The sequence below is a fragment of the Peromyscus eremicus genome, chromosome 5 (genome assembly GCF_949786415.1).
Source record: "Peromyscus eremicus chromosome 5, PerEre_H2_v1, whole genome shotgun sequence".
Lineage (NCBI taxonomy): Eukaryota > Metazoa > Chordata > Mammalia > Rodentia > Cricetidae > Peromyscus > Peromyscus eremicus.
The window spans coordinates 17,160,723-17,178,688 of NC_081420.1; the positions used below are offsets into that span (position 1 = coordinate 17,160,723).

Here is a 17,966-nt window from a genome sequence, read left to right on the forward strand (position 1 = left end):
CACTCAGCTCATGGTGCTGCAGCAGCAATGTTACATGTGGGACACTGTGGTGCCCGCTGCAGCAATGTTACATGTGGGACACCCTGCTGGTGATGCCTGCTGCAGCAATGTTACATGTGGGACACTCTGCTCATGGTGCCTGCTGCAGTGGTGCTATAGAAGCAATATTTTGGGGCATGGAGGGAGGAACCCCAGCCTTTCTGTTTTTCCTTCTAAAAGGTCTTTATTTATATCCTAGGCTGTCCTAGAACTCACAACCCCCCAGCCTCAGTTTTCCAACCACTGGGTTTACAGGTGTTTAGCACTGGTCCTGGCTACTACTCCAAGCTTTAAAGGGCATGGATACCAATGGTAAGTATAAACTTGGAGAAAGGACATAAAGTGAGCCATAGCAGTGAACTGAAACAGAACTTTGGCTTGGACAACAGGAGAGCCCAGAGACATGCTCTTGACTGTCTCTCCCATTAAAAAAATGCAACATCAACAAAGCCATCAAAATGAAAGTTGTATTTAATGATGTGAGGGTAATACTTTAATTAGAATTCTTTCCTAAGACTTTGGAGCAAACAAGTTTTGGGCAAAACTCTTGACTAAGTTAAGAGATAGTACTTGGCCTGTGACCACTGTGTGTGTTTGGAGGCAGAGGAGATGATTTTAAGACTTAAGCAACAGGCCAACTAAAACATCAGACTAGTTACCAAAACCAGATGTCCATCTTATTATCATAGTGGATAATTATTCCACTGGACAGAAATGTAAGAATAGCTTGGCACAGTGAGATGGCTCTGCAGGTAGAAGCGCTTGCCTGACAACTGAGTTTGGTCCCTGGTTTCCACAGTCATGTGGCCTCTCCAACACACACACACACACACACACAATTTTGAAATTAAAAAAATATTAAGGGTATCTTTGTGAAGCAAATATATTAGAGTATTAGTCAAAGATTAATATGGTAGAAGGAGTGAGGCTGGTAAGAGAACTCCAGAGGATCTTGGGTAATGAGAATGAATGGCAGGAGACAAACGAGACTTCTTCCTTTTGTTTCCTAGAAGAAAGCCAGTTTCATCAGTGAAAATAAATTTAAACAATTAAAGTGGTTTTTTCCCTGAAATATATCCATATGAACAGGAGAAGAAGATGCCACTTACAGTTATCCTTGACCTAACTCAAGAAGAAATGGAAACTGAGATCTACCACAGGACCCACGGAACTGACAGGAGAAGACAAGAGACAGTGACGACACAGAAGTGGAAGCGGGATGTGGACGGATGCGGTCTCCAGCGGTTAATGTGGGGCCAGTGAGATGGCCCGGGGGGGAAAGGTGCTTGTCTGACAGACCTGCAGAGCTGAGTTCAAGCCCTGGATTCCCATGGTGGAAGAAAGATTCCTCAAGGCGCTCTCTCTCTCTCTCTCTCTCTCTCTCTCTCTCTCTCTCTCTCTCTCTCTCTCTCTCTCTCTCTCACACACACACACACACACACACACACACAACTTAGAAGTCAATACGAACAGCCCCAGTTTAATTATTTTTTTAAAAAGGAAATTCACTGAATGAAAATAAGTCAACAATCTGTTTTTTTAAAAGAAATAAATTCGTACCAAGTCATTTTGCTAGATGGGTTGGGAAAGGTCTGTGATTTAACCCACTGACGTGATACCAGAGTAAAAATACTCCAGGTTCTTCCACCTAGTGAATTCCGCCTGTTTTGCAAGGCCAGGCTTAAGAGGCCCCATTCTCTGTGACCTCTTGTCCAGCTCCCCTGGCCCTTAGCTTCCTCGGGTCCCTACCAGCTCAGCGTTTATGGCAAAGCACTGAACACAATGCACATGGTTTGTTGATCTCCAAGCATAGGTAACAAAAACAGGCTGATTGAAAGGAAAGTGTCATTGACCAGGAGGAGAAAGGAGGGTGTTCCACTCAACATCCCTTCACCCAGCAGGTGTATTCCGTCAGAGGACTTAGGTTGCCTGGAGAGGCGGGCATACTGGGCCTGCTACAAACCATCCACTGCAAAGGACGCCAACACCACCCTCTGCAGTCTGGAAGCTTCTTCCCACAGGCTACAGGAATCAGCAGCAGGATTTGGGATTAGTGGTGTTTTCTGCTTGTTTGCTTTGTTTTGTGATAGCTGCTGAGAGAGCTGGGGACAGACTGGAGGAGAGGGAGCTTTGAGGTTGGGAGCAGACAAAGGCCACTCCACAGTGTTTGCCAATGGGAGGTGGCGTGTGCTTTTCATGTGCTTTATTTCAGTATTAAAATCAGCAAGCTTGCGCTGCCTTCACATCAAGCAACAAAAAAGCAGCCTTTTCTCTTCCTTTTCTCTCCTCCTCTGGTGCCCTTCCCCTCCCTCCTCTTCTCCACACTTTCCTTCTTTTCTCTCTGACTTCCCCCGTATTTCCTTCATGCTTTGCTCTCTTCCTATTTTGTTTTTTTCCTTCCCTTCAGAACGAGGGTAAACTGGAATAAAGTGAAGGTTTGTGATTCCAAAGGGCTCTAGGCCGAAGCACCATCAGGACACAGGGTCTTTTTTTTTTTTTTTTTTTTTTTTTTCCTTCGAGACAGGGTTTCTCTGTGTAGTTTTGGTGCCTGTCCTGGATCTCGCTCTGTAGACCAGGCTGGCCTCGAACTCACAGAGATCCGCCTGGCTCTGCCTCCCGAGGGCTGGGATTACAGGCATGTGCCAGGCAGGACACAGGGTCTTAATGTAGGAGTGCAGGAAAAAGGAGCCCAGGGTCCGAGGAGTGCTAATACACGCGGTGGGGACCTTGGGGGTTTCACAACTAGGGGGAAGAAACAAAGATGGGAGAGACTGGCTGAGGGTGTGTGTGTGTGTGTGGTTCTAGACCAACAGCATATGAGCTTCACTCGGGACACCAGAGCTTAAAGTGAAGAAGCCCCTCTCCCTGGACACACACAGTGGGCACCATCAGCCGGCGAGTGACTAGCCCTGTAGAAATGGATGAAACGGATCAGGGAGAGACCAGGTTTGCTAGGGGCTTCTCTGGTGGCAAGGAAAGAAGTCTTAAAGGAACATGTACTGCAAAGGGGAGAGGAAGACAGAGGGGAAAAAAAACTTACCAGAGTAGACCACTTAGAACTATTTTACTATAGAAGAGAAGAAAAAAACTTGAACTTGGTGGTTCACGGGAGAAGTTCTTCAAGGAGGCTCTTCCTGACTGTAGGTGCCACATGACCGGCTGCCACAAGCTCCTGTCCCCACATCTCCCCCACCACAATAGACGTTACCTCCAAACTGTTAGCCCAAGTAAGCCTTTTCTCACTTAAGTTGCCTTTGTTGAACACTTCATCAGGGTAAGGAGAAAAGTCAATAAAACATGTGTTTGGGGCCTTGCTGTAAGCACTGAGCACAGACAGGGCAAGCATTCATTGCTCAGAAGTACAGAGCAATCACACTCTACTATGTGGACCCCTCCCTGATGCTTTTGGGACTCTGCCATGATTACTCATTGTATATGGCAAGGGTTAAATGACTGAATGCCAGAGAAAATAGGTAAGCCAGAAGAGTCAATGTTAGAGAAACAGCTCAGTTTAGGATAACCTGACTCAAAAGAATGGGAAAACCTAAGCACAGGCAAGGAAAGCAGCTGGCTGACATGGTACAAGAGTGTGGGCAGCCCTTCAGCACTGCTCTCTTAATTATTAACTCCCACACGGTGCTCTTCCTGCCTTGGAGGCCGACGGACAAAGAGGCAAATTAAGAGCAGAATGCTTCTGAGGTGCACAGGGCTGGCTCAAGCCTCCCTCCTTTATGTCTTCTATAAGCCACGGGGATATCACTGATGCTTGCGGCCTGCCATTGCTCCAGCCTGGCTCTTTTCCTATTTAAGCTTTGAGAGAGAGAAAACCAGGAAGTCCTGAGCCCAGAGAGCCTTCCCCAAGCAAGGCCTTTCAGGGAGAGGCCTCTCAATATTGAGATCCTGTGGTGGATACTTTTGAGAAGGCTAATTCGATCTCAGATACAGCATCAGGGAATTACAGAATGATTTTTTTCAATGTCTCTGTTTAGGCTAGAGAGACGCTGGTCACAGTCTGAAAGCTGCACATCTATCATGCTTATTATTGGGAGGCTGAGGCAGGAGGATCATTTGAGCTCAGGACTTTGAGATCACTGGGGACAAAGCTCCTCTTCCTCAAAAATAAAACACAAGAGTTCTAACTTTTGCAGAAAAAGAATTTTAAAGATACTGATGATTAATGAAATTTTTATAGAAAGCCTTTTGGGATTCTGAAGAGCAATATTAAATTATTATTATTGTTGGTGTTATTGTTGGTGTGTGTGTGTGTGTGTGTGTGTGTGTGTGTGTAAATCTGGAGGTCAGAAAAGGCTTCAAGTCCCCCATATCTGGAGTTACAGATATTTGTGGAACACTTAACTTGTTATATGGATGCTTGGATTTGAACTCTGGTCTTCACAGTTGTGTAGCAAGCAACCTTAAACCTGGAGTCCTCCTTTCTATCCTAAATTATTACTTACGTGTTTCAGATGGGAAACTTATGATACACAGATTTTTTTTTCAATTTTCACTGTTTGGGCTTTGTTCAGTCTGCACTAAGGGCTGAATCAACAGCAAAGATCACAGACTGTTCTTGATTCACTTCCAAGCCTGACCAAGAGAAACAGAACAAGAAAGGTCACACTGCTGCAGAGAGGGAACCCCTGCAGGTCACTGACCCGTAGCGTGTGGGAAGAAGGGGAATGTGAGAAAGACCCTGGAAACCTGGCAGTGGAGACACTGGCAGCTTGTGCATGAACAGAGCCCCCCAAGTGCATTCAAAGGTCCAGGCAGAGTATCCCAACATCGCATTTTATCTCAGAGGAAATTAGCCCCGGTGCCGGAAGGTTTTACAACAAGGGACACGTAACTGTCTAGAAATGAGCAAGTCACATGTCCTCTGTTAGGTGTGATTCAGACTTTTAAAACACATTTTGTATGTGTGTGTGTGTGTGTGTGTGTGTGTGTGTGTGTGTGTGAGGGAGAGAGAATATGAGTGAGAGAGTGAGCAAGAGATCAGATTCACATGCCACAGAACATGTGCGGAGGACAACCTCAAGGGTCAGTCATCTTCCCCCCGTTTGTGGGAGTGTCCCTTTATTGTTCTCCACTGAATACAGCAGACTATCGGCTCATGAGTTTCTAGGGGTTCTCCTGTGTCCACCTTCCACCTGCCATGGGAACACCGGTGTTACAGATGTTTGCTGCTGGACCTGGCTCTGTGTAGGTTCTTGGTGCTCAACCTCACATCCTCAGCCTTGCACAGAAGCATTTCTTCTTGAAGCCTTCTCTCCAGCCCACGACTTTCCTTGAGCTAATCTGCAGCTACGACATATCAGGATCTCCAATAACCATCGTGATTAGCGTGTTTATATCGGCGTCCAGGACTTGGAGCCTCCTCCCCTACTTTAAGTCATTGGAGAAGTCTGATTGTATCTTAGCTTTTATGATGTGGGGCCGGCCTGCTCTGTGCTTTATTTCTGGCTGGCAAAATAAAGTTTCAAATTATAGCCGTCTCCCTATGGGAAAAGATAATCCAATTTATGACTTTCCAAGAAGAATCCAGTCCACATTCAACTCCAGGACACTCAGCCAAAGAAAATGATGGGACCCCCGTGGTTCGACTCGTTTAAATCCAATTTGTGTGATGTGCTGGCCATTATTCCATTGAGAGAGCCCATCTGCACAGAGATGGGGTAAATGCTGAGGTTCTGTAGTTCCGACTGCACCACTACCTGCTCTGGAGGCCAGATATTGGACACTTACAGCAATTTCACTACCACAAGAAAGCATCATTTTTCACAATTTACATGAAGACTCCTCACAGGGAAGAAATCCTTTAATTGGCACTTTTTTTCCCTGTAGCATTTAAATATCAGGCCAGCTGGATCCCCACAGCCCCTGTGAGTTTAATCAGCATGCTCTCCCCAGAACCTATAGTCTATAATCACCCAGTGCTTGAGCTACATCTGTCACCCAAATCTGGTGATGCTCGTCTGTCATCGTTAGCACTCCGAGTCTTGAAATGAATCATCCCACGGCACCTCGGATGCTCTCGTTTTGTAAAAGGGTCGTAAGGAAGATGGCGTCATTGAGTTGAAGCGCCTTCTAAACACCACAGGCTTACCTTCCTCCTAATGCTCCCTTACCTAAATTCTTGTGAGCAACATTCCTTCAAGGCTCCAATTATGTGACAACCATGCAGCTACAATTCCCTCAGCTGTACTCCAACTTGATATTTCAGTCCTTACCAAACATACCTCCAAACACCAGTTTTTCTTGTTTGGTGTGTGTGTGTGTGTATGTGTGTGTGTGTGTGTGTGTGTGTGTGTGTGTGTGTGTGTGAGTAGTAACAGACTACTGGATGATACTAAATAAAAATGTCACTTTGCTCTGCTCCCCTGCCTCAGCCACTGCAGTCCGTTAACCCAGCTTTTATTCTTTAAACCAATCCAATGTGACCAGGAACCTGAGTCATCTTTGTATTAAACTTGGCATCAAATAAAACATTGCTAGGACTACAGTGTGTCATAACAACAAAGACACATTAGCTTGAAGGTCCTTGAAGCTCTTAGCCTGTCCTGTGGAGGAGATAGGAAATGTGCACAGAACAGTTAACGGTGGGATGTTTCCCAAATGACACATGAACAAGTCATTTGTGTGGTCACAGCGAGTGTTAACTACCTAGCTGCCAAGGAAGTTCAAGGCTACCATAAAAGAGCATCGAAAGGTAGACAAGGGCCCAGGGATATGACTTAGCCCATAAAATGTTTACAGCATCTGAGTGTGGATTCCCAGCAACCTACATAAAGGTGAGGTGTGGTGACACACATCTGTAACCCTGGAACTGGAGGCAGGGGAGAGACAGGAGGGTCCCTGAAGCTCACTGGCCAGCTAGTTTAGCAGAAGCAGGGAGCACCAGGTTCAGTGATAAACCCTGCCTCAATAAAACAGGGCGGAGGGCTAGAGAGACGGTTCCATGGATAAAACGATAGCCCTGTAAGCATGAAAACCTGAGGAGGGGTTGCCACCAACCACGAAGAGTTGGGTGGGTGTGGCAGTGTGTCCGCAATCCCAGTTCTCAGGGCCAAAAGATGGGGACCTCCAACTGGTTAGCTGGACTAGCTGAGTTCAAAAGCTGAGGTTCAGCAAGAAACTCTGCCACCGAAAACAGAGAGGCACGGAAGAGGACATCTGCTATCAAACTCTGGCCTTTGGGGCCTTCATGTGCATTCACACACATGTGCTCCCTCATACATGGTAACACATATGCACAAAGGCAAACTGACTTCACATATAGACATACTCAGACAAAAAAATAAAAACAAGATGGAGAGCAGATGGGGAAGAGGGCTGATGGTAACCTCTGTCTTCCACGTGTATGTGCACATATACACGCACACGTGTCTACACAAACATATACACAAAGGACGTTCATATGTTTCTTCATGTATGAGAATGCTGCTGGTGGGATGGTGGGGTTTAAAGCACAATAACATGAAGATAACTGCAAAGCACAGGAATTGGTTAAAAAAAATCTGTATTATATTTTGTTTATTTGGCGTGTGTGTGTGTGTGTGTGTGTGTGTGTGTGTGTGTGTGTGTGTGCATGCACGTGTGTGTGTGCGCGCGCGCAAGTTTTTACAGGGCAGCTACCTTGAGTCAATTCTCTCCTTCCACCCCTCAGGTTCCGGGGATTGAACTCGGGTCATTAGGTTCAGAAGCAAGTGCTTAACTTACTGAGCTATCCCACTCTCCAAAAACACAGGAATGCACGAACCACGAGAAATCACATTATCAACAGCCTTTCCTCACAAAGAACAGCAATCACACAAATGAAATAAGAAATGACGTCCAAGTGCCAAGGGCTCTGGCTACCACGGAGCAGGCGCCCAACAGCTGCTTTTTTCTTTTTAAGCTCAGAGAAAGAAATTCACAGGGTTGAGGAAATGAAGGAGGGTCGGAGTCTGAACAGGCCTTTTGCAAACGCGGACAGCAACTGCTTACAGGCACATCTGCCTCGGAAGGGATTCCAGATAAGGAGACGTGATTCCCATAGCAGTTAACCCACCAAACCTGACCACAACGTTTTTTTCTTCTTTTTGGTTTACAAAAGGGAATAACAGTTGGAGGACATTCTCTAGGTGTTTGCCACCAGAAACTAAATATTAAGCTTTGCTGGAGAAAGAGACATGGAGAATAGAAAAGAATTAATAAGTTCTCTCTCAGAATTTTCTCTTGACTGCTTTGAGAAGTTCTCTATCTCTCAAACAAATGGACATGAGGATTCTCTAGCATCCAAGTCAGGAAATAAGTTTTAAAAATGCATAAAAGGAACTTTGGTCTTTATTCTCCTGGCAAGGTTGGTTCACTCATTTTCACTCTGGAAGACACAGTGTGTCTCAATGAGTTGCACGGACAGCAGTTTGTCTCATTCTGAAGACGATTATATAAAGTTTATTCAGGATTATTTGTAATTTTAGTACTCCGAGAAGCTGCATTTTCAATTAAGAGTTGACGATCCACTCAAAAGCACAGTATGATGAAACGCTGGTGGGACCCCCGCCTCCCCTTGTTGGTGTACATAAACACCAACATCAAGTGGTGGTTAGGTCATGTGACCTATCCCCCAGCACATACAAAGATAGAACATGACCATAAAAAGTAATGGACTGTGCCCTGGCTAACTAATTCATGACAGCAGATCCAGATCGGAATGCCAGTTGGAATTCCCTTCTCCTTGCTGGCAAGGATCACATACACAGCTTTGTACAGACGACGAAGCTCTGTACAGAAAAGACTACTTCAGTTATGCCTTGCTGAAGTAAGAGCCAAGAAGTGGATCCGAAGAAAAGGCCCCAGCAGTCTCTTCCAGGGCATTTAAGATTTGGTGAATGAGTCAGCAACTTCTTTTTAAATTTGATTTTTGACTCAGGCCTTAAGAGAAAGGTCTTGTAACCCTTTCAGCTTTTCATATCAGGTTTACAATGACAGGCAAGAGGCCATTTAGTTTTGCATTAAAGAATGATAAATAGATGATAATTATTTTTATAAAGAATTCAAAGTGATTTTGACATGGAACAAAAAAAGGATAAAGGAAAATGCCTTGGTGAAATAAATACGGTTTTATCCTTTATGTAGCATTTATCACCAAGGCGGCCTGGAATTTTAACAAATTTAGGATGAAGTAGTTGATGAGACAAAGGACAGCATCTCTCTGTGTGAACCTTCACCCCTCAGATAATCTCCCAGATCCCCAGTGTGGGACAAAGGACAGCATCTCTCTGTGTGAACCTTCACCCCTCAGATAATCTCCCAGATCGCCAGTGTGGGAGAAGCACCTCACTTCCTTTGGACAACCATTCATTATCTGATTCAGGTCTTACACAAAGAAAGATGAGCTAATGTGTGCCTTATCAGATTAAAAACAACAACAAAGCCACCCTGAGTGACAGTTCAGCAGGACAGGATCTTAGCAAATCCTTTTTGCCTCCACAACAGCCCCCCCCCCCCCCCCCCAGCTTCCAAATAGCTATAAAGCTCCCAGTCTCAGCCAGAGCTCACAGCTCATCACCGCTTTATGCTGCTAAAGCAAACAGTCTGGGCAGAAGACTGTCAGCATCTCTCTCTTTTCGGATCAGCCTCCCCCCTGCATCTCGATAAGCCAGTGATTAGCTTTCCTTTTGGGATTCAGTCCTGCCTGCTTAGCTTCAGGCTGTCAACTGCAGCAGACCCTGATAATATCACACAACTGACGCCTCTCTTTCCTTCCAGGGTGTTTTATTCTGCATTAACCGGCATCTATATCCGATGCGGGCAGCAGCCTTCAATCGGGTGCAATTATCAAGGTCATTTTCGGGCCATGTGTAGCAACATTCATATGAAAAGCAGAGACCTCCTTCTGCCATGTTTCACTGTCTACAACATGAAACACTGCCCATAAGGCTGCTGGTTATAAAAACCAACCTGCTAAGCCAGGCACAGTGGTGCATGCCTATAATCCCAGCACTGGGGAGGCTGAGGCAGGGGAATTGCCATGACTTAGAAGCCAAACTGGTGTATATAGTGAGTACCAGGCCAGCCAAGGATGCACAGCAAGACTGTTTCAAATCAAACCCAAACCAAGTAATATCCAGCCCTCTATCAGGAAGACACGGTTTTTTGACTTGTTGCACGTATATTTTACTTAGCTTAAGCTTGTATGTTTCTCCAGAAATTAAAAGCATGCATTACTGCCCGTGGGTGCCTTTGAGTTGGTCGTGAAGGGAACCAACCCATTCAGCAGTAACAGTGAGGGCAGAAATGTGGACATATTTATGAAATGAGCATCTTGTGCCTATTTGAGAAAGAGCCACCAGTTAGATTTGGAGGTGTTATTCCTCAGAATGGTCCACCTAGACTGCTGGGAAAAATGACCGTGGAATGAAAATACAACTCAGCACGACAGCATAGGTAAAACATGAACATGTTTTACTTTTTTTATTTCCCTTATAGTTTTTTTTCTGTTTTCAAGATAAATGAAAAAATATTTAAAAAATTCCATTAAAATATGGGTGGCAGATGGCTCATTCCATTAAGTGCCTGATATGCAAACATGAGGACCTGATTTTGGATCCCCCAGGACTCATGAAAAAGTCAGGTGCAGTGTTGTGCACCTGTAATCCCCGTTTTGAGGGGGTAGAGACAGGAGGATGCCTGGGGGCTCGCAGGACAGCCTACATAGAATAGTCAGGAAGCTACAGGTTCAGCGAGAAACTGTCTCAAAAAAAATGCAAAGAGAAATTTAGGAAGATACTGGATGTCAGTCTATAGTCTCCATGCCCCCTCCACCCCAATCCATTAAAAAAAAAAAAAGCTAATTTTATTTATTGTATGGTGTTCTCTGTCACATGGGCCCTGACAGCAGAACTTAGTGAAACTAATCATGGTTAAGTCCTTCAAGAAGATTTAGCAGAGATGCCGTAATGTCTTCTGGGCATGGATTTAAGAAACACTTTGGAGTTTGGCTTTGTTCAGTCATTTTCTTTTCCCTTACAATTTCCAGACCTGCCACTAACACCAAGTAATTTACCCCAGACATGCCTTGAGATCAAAGCCACATAACTACTTTGACATTATAAAATACTGAGCAATGATGTGACTTCTTATGGCCCCGGTGAACCACAAGCAAACAAGGATGGACCCACTACATGGGAAAGAAGCTACAAGTTATTTGTATACACACAGCTCTATTCATATGCAAATGTAATGGTTGAATTTTTAAAGCTGTGATGGTTAATTTTCATTGTCAACTGGATTTGGAGTCACCTAGGAGACACAATGTTGAGAGCATATGTGAAGGTATGGAAAGAATTAACTGAGGAGGGGAGACCAAGCCTGAATGTGGGCAGTACCATTCCATGGGGTGGGACTCCAGGCTGACTAAGGAGAAAGCAGCTGGGCAGTGGTGGTGGCACACAACTTTTATCGCAGCACTCGGGAAGTGGAGGCAGGCGGATCTCTGAGTTTGAGGCCAGTCTGGGTCTACAGAGCTAGTTCCAGGACAGCCAGGGCTACACAGAGAAACCCTGTCTCAAAACACCACACCAAAACAAAACAAAAACCAAAGAAACAAACAAAACAAGAAGGGGAAAACAAGCCAAGTGACAGCATTCATCTCTTCACTTCCTAACTGCAGATTCAGTGTGCCCAGCTGCCTCACACTCCAACTGTCATGCCTTCCCTGCCAGGATGGGCTGCACTCTTATATTGGGAGCCCAGATAAATCCTTTATTCTGTCTTGAAGTTGCTTTTGTTGGGCGTTTTGTTATAGAAATGAGAAAAGCAACTAATGGTAGTCTTCTTTGTCTTTCTTTGGATGGCTGAGGAAATGGAGTATCAGCCTAGAAAACCCTTATCAATATGGAAAAACAATACATGTGTTCTGAGATAGACTTCTCTACAGCCAGATCAAGTGACCTACTCTAGTAGTCTTAGATGCTTGGAGAAGTTGGGAATTCTTTCTTCTATGAATACTAATGGATTAAATTTTCTAGCTTCCCTTGCAGCTAGAAATGGCCATGAGACTAAATGAAGGTAACACATGCGGCTTCCAGGCCTGGCTCACTAAAATGTTCTTGGAAGTAATCCTGCATTGTCTTTCCTAAACCAATGCTGAGGATCTAACAATGGCAAGAGACTCAAGAGAGCAGAATCTCACTCTCTGAATGACCAAAGGATGAACCACGACAAACACCAGAATAGACCTTCTATAAGAAGAAAAATGTCTGCTCCGGTGAGCCTTTGAGATTTGGGGACATCTTACTAAAACAGTTCGGTTATCCTGACTAACTACCTTGGACTCTCTCTAAGTCACCTGACCCTTTCATGCTTTTTCTCATCTAATCCTCATGACTCTAGGGATCATTATTTATATTTCAAAGATAAGAAAACATGGCTTACAAGCTTTAACTGCCATACCCCAGGTAGGCTACTTAATAAGCTGGTTTGGCTAGAGTGCCTCAGTGGAAACATTTGTTGAATTTAGCCTGGTTAATTCTCCAGCAGCTACTTAGAAAAAGACAGAAGATTCTTAATGTTGAAGACACAGGAACACTTTGTTATTTTCATGTTTGGATTAGTGGAGTTAATGTGTACAAGACCTGGGATTCAAGTCAGGATAGGCCAAAGTCCTAAGTTTTTACTCTTGAATACCCTTATAGATTTCAAGCTGGGTGTGCCCGGTACCATTTGGGACACCCAGCACTAGGGAAGTGGAGGCAGGAGAATTAAGAGTTCAGGCCAATTTTGACTGCATAGCAAGTTCAGAATTAGTTTGGCTATATGAAATTGTATCGAGAAAATACACACACAAGTACCCACACACATAATTCATTTCCTTAATTGATAGGTAAGAACATAAATATTATACATCATTATGGGATAAATATGATGTTTCAATACATATATACATTATAATATATATTGTATAATGTTTAAATGAAGGTAAATGCATCCATCTCTGCAAATATTTGTCGTTTGTTATTAAGTCTTTTAAAATCCCATGCATATTTACACTTCCTGGAGTTCTGTAGCTCTCATGAACCTAAATGATTAGGTGAAGGTCCAAAGGCTACTTATTGCCTGCAAGGCTTTTCTTGCTTGGTTTAAAATGAGTGAATACTAAAAATTTAGAGGGTGTTCCAAGCAGTAGCAAATCCTTATGAAGGTGTGCTGAGCAGAGAGGCTGTGCTGAGGGGTACAAAATCAGAGATGAGAAGCAGCCAGCAGGAAGCTCTGAGTCACCTTTCCAATTCTTGTTTTTCAGGCTGTGCACACAATGGAAGGAAAGAATGGGTCCTAAATTCCTGTTCTCTGCAGAGGAAGGCACTGTTTCATCTTAACATGGAAGTCCAAGGAATGGGGATACGGCTCAGAGGTAGAGTGTTTGCCTAGCATGTGTGAGTCTGTGGTTCAATCCTCAGCACTGGTGATGAGGACAAGTTCAAATAAAGACAAAGAGAGACAAGATAGAAGAGCTACACACACACACACACATCCTTTGACAGGGCCTCACTATATAGCCCTGGTTGGCTTGGAACTCCTTATGTAGATCAGGCTGGCCACAAACTCAGAGATCCACCTCCCTCTGCCTCCTGAGTACTGGGAGTAAAGGTGTGCCATTTCTGGCCTGGAGAAATCTTCTTGGGAGAGTAAAATCTAAAAGATAGAACTATAATTTGCCTATAGGCAGTGTACTCCAAAGGTCCTCATGAAAAGCTTGGTCCCTAGGATGGCAATATTGGCAAGTGCTGTAGACATTTAGGAGGTAGGGCTTTGTGAGAGGGCCTTAGATCTCTGGGAACATGCCCTTCAGAGGGCCCACGAGAGTGTCATTCTCTCAGCTTCCCAGTTCGGGATATGGGTGGCTTGCTCAACACACACTCCCATTCAGTGCCTTCATCTCAGGCCCAAACCAATGAGGCCAATTGATCTTGGACTAGAAGCTCCCAGATCATGGTCCAAAGAAAACATCTCTTCCTTTTGTGAGTTGAATGGATGATACAGTATTTCATTTTAGAGATGCAAAGCAGCTGGCAGGCATCCAATGACCATGAATCAGCTTCTGTGAAGCTGAAAATTTTAGTTTTCCCTTATATATCCATGCACATTAATCACATGCACACACACACACACACACACACACACACACACACACACATTATTGGCAAGTTTTCACAGCACATGAATACAAGAACTGCTGGGGGAAATGTGTACAGCGTATGCCATAGGAGGGTGTATGGCACTCATACACAGTGGCTGTAGTCGCCACATCCAAGTCCTTCCCACTCACTCCTGCAGATTAATCAAGGCTGGATGGTGGGGCTTGGGTGAGGGATATCTTCCTTCCCACGGCTGCAGAGTTCCCCTGGTGATGTCATTCTTAGGTGCAGCACCCTTCTAAGGCAGTGGAGGCCATGGTCCATTAAAGGCTGCATTGGTAGTTCCGGCTAAAACTTGGTGGTCACTCACTAGGGACCATTAAAGACTGTGTTGCTCATCTAGTCCAAGTGAAAAGAGATGTTTCAAGGCCCCCAATAGAAAACGTTCCTTCTTCCTATTCGAGCAACCATTGTCTACAGTTTGATTTAGACACAAAACTATAAATGTTTGTGCAGTACACCCTATGTGCACTGTGTTTGTGAAGGACTTTGAGTGGTGTTATGATTTGGATACAGTTTGGGTGTGGCTCCAAGAGTTCATGTGAACTTAATACTCAGTCTGGCCGTGAGAGAGGTGTTGGAACCTGTAAGAAGTGATAGGTGGTGTGATGTAACTGCGTCCCCTGGGATGCTGCCTTCAGAGGGGGTTTATCCCCAGAACCCATGTAAGAAAAAGCCCGTGGCATATACTATAATCCTAATACTGGGGAGCTGAAGGCAGGCAGATCCTTGGGGCTCATTGCTCAACTAGTCTAGCGTACTTGGTAAGTTCTAGGTCACTGAGAGATCCTGTCTCAAAAAACAGAAGGTGGCCAGCACCTGAGGAACAACACCTGAGGTTGACCTCTGACCCCCATATGTGCACACACATGCATGTGTACTCAAATACACACACACACACACACACACACACACACACACACACACACACACACGGTTTGTAAAGAAGAAAGCATGGCTCCTCTTGGTCAGCGGCTCTCTCTTGTTCTCCCTCTTCCTCTCTCCTCTCATGGTCCGGTTTAGTCTGCCAGCCATGTTCAGCCTGGACTCTTCCCTCTTCCTGCTCTCCCCTTCCGTCTACAACCAAACTCTTCTCCATACTTTAGGAGCAGTCACGGCCTCCTCCTTTGATTCCAGTTGTTTCATTCACCAGCAAGTTCTCCAGGTGACCAGAAGCAGCTGGAAGTGACATGTGGAAGGCCCTGAAATGAATTTGAGCTTGATGCAGAATGGGGAGAGCAAGCCACACACACACCACAGGTCAGCCTGGGCCAGCAGGCTCCCTGTTACTTTGGGACACTTTAGAACTGTGGGTTCCTGGGACACTCTCCAGACTTACTGACCTGGAAACTCTGTAAATGAGGCCCAGTTGTAACCTAACAGCCCTTCAGGGAATTCTCACATACACCAAAGCTTTGAGGCGCTCTGCTGGATGTCAGTGAGAGGGGAAATTACAGCAGTATCGTCTCCCTTCTGGCACAAGGAAGAAATCACAACACAAAGGGACAGACAGGCCATGGCTGCCATGAGAAGGTGCCATTTTTACTGTGGTAATACTTTTTTTGTTTCTAGAACACATACTAGGAAGACCAACGCCCTGCCTTATGCTGTTTTTCCCGCTTTGATGTGACCCACCGCCAAGGCCATTCTACAGACCAATTAAGTAGGAACGCCTTGGGATGGGACCCATGCATTAGTACTTGTGATGGGTTATCCCTAAGGTCCATTTGACTAACTTTGGAATCACCCAGGTGACACATCTCTGGGTGTGTCTGTGAGGGTGTTTCTAGAGAGATCTAAGAGAGGAGAGAACACCCACTCTGAATGTGGGTGACACTATCCTATGGGCTGAGATCCCAGACAGAATAAAAAAGAGAAAGCTAACTGAAAACCAGTATTTGTCTCTTCCTTCCCCATTTGTGGATACATGGTGGCCTCACACTCCGCCACCATGCCTCCCTGCCATGATGGGCTGTACCCCAGGCTGGGAGCCCAGATAAATCCTTTCTCCCTTAAGTTGTCTTTGTCATGAGTTCTGTGACAGCAACAAGAAAAGTAACTAAAAACTTTCCTTTAAAAAAAGCACAAGACCTTCATGAGTTCAAATCAGGCAAAATTCCAGCACCAACAAGGGGATGTGGACAAAGTCCCATTCCTCACCAAGAAGCTATCTGTAATTGATAGAAGGGGAAAATCCATTTCCTCCAGTGGAGTGTTCCTGGGTATTAGCTTTGTATGCTTTTGTTTGGTATTTTTTGCCTTATTAATTTGGAAGTGTTGGGGGAAGGAATATGATCAAAATATATTGCATGAAAAATTAAGTTAATTTTTTTAAATGAAAAAAAAAATCCAGATTACCTTATCTTCATGGCCCATTCCTTGTCTGGAAGGACTTTCTAGAGATGGTTGAGGGTATCAGCAACTTTCTTACTTTTCTTGTTGCTGTCACAGAATTCATGACCAAGACAACTTAAGGGAGAAAGGATTTACTTGGGCTCCCAGCCTGGGGGTACAGTCCATCATGGCAGGGAAGCATGGTGGCAGAGTGTGAGGCAGATGGTCACTTGTATCCACAAATGGGGAAGGAAGAGAGACAACTGCTGTTCTCAGTTAGCTTTCTCTTTTTTACTCTGTCTGGGATCCCAGCCCATAGGATAGTGTCACCCAACTTTAAAGGAACCTAGTGCTGTCCTCCGAAGACCACGTCCTGGATTCCCAGGAGTTTGCCCAGTGCAACCCTTTCCATTTTAGGAATTCACTTTAGAAGTCAAAAGAAACAATTGCCTTTGAACTACTTTGCCAAAAGGATATTCAAATTTTCTTTTTTACTGATATAACTGTTAACAAGCCTTAGACACAAGATAATCAGAAGAACAATTGTTCCTTTCTCATCTCCTGATCGCTGTTAATAGATCTACATTTTACTAAACGATTTCATTATTACATAATGAGCCTGGTTAAAACGTTATTATGAACAGTTGGTGAAGGGAATGTGGACATTTCCATGATACCCTGTTGGTTGCCTGGCTACTGGTGGTAGGGCCTGGGTTTAGAGAATGGGGGAAGGTTGTATTTACATGATGTACTGGAAAATGGAAAAGACTTTTGCGACCATCACTTTCTTTAACATCTGCTCTTAACTTTTTTCATTTGCACATTAAGATTTCCTCTGGGTATCACATAGAACCATTATGATGGATTAAAGGTTGTCAAAATTACTACGTGGATGGTACTGTTGCAGTGAGAGGTAATCCTCTAATATCTTTGTGTGTGCACACTTGTGCTTGTGTATCTGTTTGGAGGCCAGAGGACACCCTCACAAGTGATATTCACTTTTTTAAGACTGTTTTTCATTGCCCTAGAGTTTGTAGATCAGGCTAGCCTGGCTGGCCAGTGAGGCCCACGTATCCCCCTGTCTCAGCTTCTCAGAGCTAAGATTGCACGTATACAATACCATAATCATTTTTTTTACATGGGTTCTGGGGACTGGTCTTAGTTTCTCATGCTTGCAAGACAAGCACTTTACCTACTGAATTATTTGCCCAGTCCTTAAATATCTTTAATCTAAAAGAAGTTAACACATTTCTGTGGCAGAGAATGGCAAGGTAGGATACACACAGGTCCTTCAGACTCACAAAGTTTCTAATTATTATATTATAGCTGGAGCATCCCTCAGGAGCTTATTGAATTGTACTGAGTCTCAGACCATATTCAAGACCCAGTGAGTCAGAAACTGCAGTGAAGTTCTCT

At 44.5% G+C, this 17,966-nt stretch overlaps 1 protein-coding gene across 4 annotated transcripts in view; it reads right to left on the minus strand.

The window, feature by feature from the left end:
• Cap2 (cyclase associated actin cytoskeleton regulatory protein 2) overlaps nucleotides 1–17,966 on the minus strand; it is a 143,929-nt gene that overhangs the window by 68,153 nt on the left and 57,810 nt on the right. The window lies entirely within an intron of this gene.